A 5,628-nucleotide genomic window follows, 5' to 3' on the forward strand; every position below is an offset into this window, starting at 1 on the left:
AACATGGTTATGGGTGATTCCTCTGGTTACCTGTAAAGATCTGTGTGAGGGCAATGTGCCATTTGGGACAGAGGACTATACTCTCAGTAGCTGTGTAAGTTTCTCAAGTGGCAACATGCTAAAGTGGCACAATTTCTTTGCAGATTTTTTGGCTCTAATGTCTGGTGGCTTCAACTGATGTTTTCATTGAGTTCCATTTGCTTCAATTCCATAGGAATCTAAGAGAAAGAAATCAAGATGACAAAAGCTATTGCAGGAAGTGCTGTGCTATCTGCATTTGCCTCTATTAAAAAACGTTATTTTACTGAATCTGCATGGAAAATATGCATCCAGCTCACTTCAGCTCCTGGTTCCTTGAAACCTACAAAGCTTCTCGGACTTTGAGAGACACCTTATGAAGCTCCTGCTGTACGGAAAATAAAGTAAATGCTTCTCAGGAACTGAGCTGGAAAATTGTGGTTATCACACCGTGGTTGTGGTTTCAGAAAAAACAAATAGACCTCAGAAAACAGAAAACCTGGCACCCCACTAGCTACTAAAACCCAACCAGTGCTCCAGACCAGGAGGTTTCAGTCACGGGTTTGAATAGCACTAAGCTTCAAGCGTGCTTCATCACAGAGATTCTTCGAGACCTCTGGCCGCTGAAGCAGAATGAACACAGGGGTGAGAACGTACAATCTGCCGTCTGCAAAATCACCGTCGCTAATGAGTATAAAAATAGAACACCCTGATGCCCCCTACCTGATGACCCCAGCGCTGTGTGTGGTACACAGCCACTTTTTGCAGTGATTGGTCATTTACTCAGTTGACATCATGCTGGTCATCGTTCTTGTATTTTTAGTATTGCGTCAAAGGTAATATAACCCCTAGCTGTGTTGTGTAAGGGGGTTACTTATTGTCACTGCCTATCACCTTATTTGTTTCGGGATTGTCAAATTGGAAGGGATAAATTGGAGGTCATGGTAGAGGGTGAAGGGGGGCGGGGTTACATTACCAGAAATTGCTGTTTTTTTGGCCTAATTGTACTTCCCCCCTCCTCTATTGTCCCTTCCAAGATGCCAACCGAGGTCAATGACCTCATCATCCACTTGGCTGGCTTCGGAAGAGTCCTTTCCGCCCCCTGCAGCTTCCAAAGCGCCAACCAGTCAGGCGGACTGCACCTCGATTATCTGCAGAGAGCCAGAATCTGTTAGGGCTGATCCCGGCACAGTGGCCCGAGCAGCCCAAATGGGCAGGTATGCTGTAATCCGCCCCCAGGGGAGCACGGGCCCCGGATGAAAGGCCTCCAGAGCGGCCCCCGAGAGCCCAATGTCAACACCTGCAGCAGCATTCTGCAGTGTATCTGACTTCCTCTGCACATGCTAACACTCTTTCAACTCCAGCTACGTCAGTGATTTTATTCATTCCTCTTCAGATACAGTAAAAGTTGTATCCAGCTGACTTCTGGTTGAATATTTCAGATAATGTTACTCTTGAAAAACATTAAATAGTATCATATTTCTTACACTTTAATCCTTTCGTATACACTCAATAATGAACATTTTAGCATTATGCCATATCAGTGCCAAACACAAAAGATCACTAGGCAAACAATGGTGGAACAAGTGGGAAGATTACTAAAGAGTGCTGCTCCATTAACATAAGTGAAGAAGCTTTACTTAGTAGTAAACAACATTGAACAATGAAGACGATTTCACTTCCTCTGCAATTCAGGAGCCGTAGGAAGCGGTGATTCTGCCTGTAGCTACAACCGGCCCTGCTTTAAACCTCTGCTATACACAAAGTAACGCTCTGTTCCTCCAATACTAACTACAGCTGCACGTCTTTAAAACCTCATCAGAGACTAATTCCTGTCCCGCTAATATTAATAATCTCCATGTTGTTACACTGTACCCAAACCAACCTGTAACGCCTAATGCTACCACTGCATCCACAAACAATAGTTCTCTGCCTTTGTGGTAGAAAAATTTTAAATATAACACTTAGAATAAAAGTCGGACCTCTCAGTCTGAGGTAAAGGAAATCTCTTTTATTCTAGCAACTCAGCAAAGCGCTCCCGTCACACTCTGGCACTTGGTACCAAGTCACACGACGCACACAGAGCAACCAGTTGATAAACCATAACTCCCAATTCCCAATAAGGACTTCTAAATCCTGCTTGGTCACAAAACACCAACAAACCGAGCTCAAATGTATAACAAACACAATTCTCCTGCTCTATTGGTTTACCTTGGTGGCAAGGTAAAATCCACCCATCTAGCTCAGTTTACCGGAATCTGTCTCGGCTTCTAGACTCTACTTGAGATATGTATATAGATATTGATCATATGACATTGAATCACTATTAATGTTTGGGTGTTCTATTGATTGATGATTAACATATTGATGTCCTTGTCATTGAATCACTGCAAATACATGGTTAATATATGATTAGTATGATTAACATAGTTACTTATACATTTGCACTACCGCATAGTTTGCTATATATTGTCTGCCACAACTATTTTATAAAGCTATAATTCACTGTGTACCAGTTGGGGCAGCTTCGAATCTCCTCCTGCAGGTGGTTTCTCCCCCCCCCTTTTGTTCCGCTGTCTGCCTCTCCAAGGTCCAAGCTTGCCTCGGGGTCTGCAGAACTTATTGCAGGCAGCTATCGCGAAGCGAGGTCACACAGTATTTAAAACAATCTCTTCTTGCCTAAGGCCTAAGACATAACAGACCCAATATGCCAACCTCCCTGGCTACCAATGTCCAATTTTACTTCCATACCTTCAAACATACTCTACAGTCTACACGCACTGACATCACACATTCTAGATAGTAAAAATTATGCAGATAGATGCTTCTTACGCTGTATACATCTAACAGTTGTAACTCAACATTTCTCATAAAAGGCTTGTCAATTTTAATACACTCAGTCACAAAAAAAGTTAAGCACCCAGAAGTAATGGTCTGATTTGGATGTAATTTGGTAGACGTGCAGACCAGCAATGGGTATGTAAATGATTCGATTTGCAAGGAGCTGGCATGTCTAGTCACCAGACACAGAGGATCCCTCATAGACACATTGGACAGCATTACCAGCACTTGATGGAATTTGATAGGGGTCACATTGTGGGTTTGCATGAGGCCAGATGATCATATTGTGCAATTGCCCAGCAAGTGGGGCATGCAGATGTCACAGTCACCTGATGTTGGAACCAAGGGCAGCCATTGTGAAGGTTCTGGTCACCCAAGACAGACCACATCAAGGGAGGATCGTTGGATTGTATGCCAAACATTACAGAACCCCATGACATCCACACCTGCCATCCGGACACAGGTATCGGACTCTCTATAACACCTCAGGTCACCCTAGACCATGTCTTGATGACTGGTATCAGCTGGATTATGGGTTCACCATCCCATGCATAGGCTGCTACTAACACCAGCACAGAGATGGCTGCGGATAGAGTGGCACCAGAAGGCATAGACTGATGACGAGTGGCACCGTACCATGTTCAACAATGAATCTCGGTTCTGTATTAGCACGGATGACTGTCGTGTCTGTGTATGGTGGCGCTGAGGGGAGAGGACCGATCCTGCCAATGTTTCAGAGAGACACACCAGCGTTACTCCTGGCATCATGGTGTGGGGAGCCATAGGGTATGACATCATGGTGTTGGGAGCCATAGGGTATTACATTATGGTGTGGGGAGCCATAGGGTATGACATCATGGTGTGGGGAGCCATAGGGTATGACATCATGGTGTTGGGAGCCATAGGGTATGACATCATGGTGTGGGGAGCCATAGGGTATGACATCATGGTGTGGGGAGCCATAGGGTATGACATCATGGTGTTGGGAGCCATAGGGTATGACATCATGGTGTGGGGAGCCATAGGGTATGACATCATGGTGTGGGGAGCCATAGGGTATTACATCATGGTGTGGGGAGCCATAGGGTATGACATCATGGTGTGGGGAGCCATAGGGTATGACTTCAGGTCATCTCTGATAATGATTTGGGGGACCCTGACGGCACAGCGCTATATCAGTGACATCCTGTGTCCACGTGACTTACCCCTCCTGAAACAGCACCCCGGTAAGTCTTTCAACAAGATAATACCATCCACACATGGCAATGCCTGCATCATGTTGAGGTCCTCCCACTGCCAGCCAAGTCCCCAGATTATTATTCAATGGAACATGTTTGGGATCAGCTCGGACGTCAGCTCAGACCCAGTGCCAATCTGCAGGATCTTGAGGGCCAGTTACAACAACTGTGGGCCGACTTGCCACAGGAGAGGATACAGCCACTGTACAACTCCCATCTGCACCATATTGCTACATGTATCCAGGCCCGGTTGGGGGAGGGGGGGGTGCCACACCCTACTGACATGGGACTAGCAGTGTGCCCATATTGGCAACTCTGTTATCTGTTTCATCTGTTATTATAGTCATTGCCATATAGTCACATGACCTTTTACCACATGCAGATTCATTTAATTTCCACCACTCCGTCTGGCTGCTTAACTTTCTTTTTGTCACTGAGTGTATTTAAACGGTACTACATTTAATGCTGGTTTTATGATATATTTTTATTTGCTACAAAGACTTGGTGAGTAAAGTGCTGCCACAGTAAATGCTGCTGAATTTTAAAAATGCCACAGGCTGTAAAACTTGACCATTGTTCTCAGTGGTTTGTGGTCCCAACACCATGGCAGAGAGTCTCTGAGTCCCTCGGCAGAATACGACAGGATGTGAAAAGGAAAGTGAATAGAGAATATATTTTTCTTAGAGATATTTTTTTCTTAAAAATCATTTTACAATCATCAGTGCTTGTGCATTTAATGCAGATCGTTATTTAGAATCCAGAAAATGATTTGTAGAGCACACGTTGAAACGGTACTACTGAACCACAGATTGCCATTGCATTGCTTAATATATTTGATGCTGTGACGCACTTCGCGTCTGGGTGTGCATCATGGCCACTACGGAAAGCCAAGCAGTTCAAAAACACATGAATGTGATGTAACAGGAGTTAATAGAGCCCCTCTGATTGTCTATCCATTTTCTATACCCAACCCATTACAGGGTGAAAACACATACATACACATCACATCAATTCTCCAGTTCATCCTAGACCATGTCAACTTTGCACACAGGATGTGGGGGCAGAGATTTGAACCCCAATCCCAGACTTGGTAACCACTGTACCACCCCGGAAACTGTATGAAATTAAACAAAAAAAATGAATTAATAATTCCAAAATGTTTCATTCCCTTATCCATCACGCACACACTTCTGTGATTTCAGTCTGTTTGGTTTAAGCCTAAAAGACTACGTACTGCCTAGATAAATAACCTTTGCTTTGACTACCCCAGACGTTTTTGCAGTACTATAAAATTAATTAACCAGCATGTTTTAGCTCTTTATGTCCAGCAGGGGGGAGCAGAAGCTAAGCCATGCATACAACAAGCCTGAGAGTGAAACAAAACACAGAAAAATAAATGTCAGTCCCATCAGTGTTGGGATTCAGTCTGTCATGATTCACTGAGTGTGTAATGCATGGTCAACATCTTCAACTTTACTGCAACTATCCCTTTTCATATAGCAATGGAAACATAGTAAACTCACTTTTTTCC

The sequence above is a fragment of the Brienomyrus brachyistius genome, chromosome 22 (genome assembly GCF_023856365.1).
Source record: "Brienomyrus brachyistius isolate T26 chromosome 22, BBRACH_0.4, whole genome shotgun sequence".
Lineage (NCBI taxonomy): Eukaryota > Metazoa > Chordata > Actinopteri > Osteoglossiformes > Mormyridae > Brienomyrus > Brienomyrus brachyistius.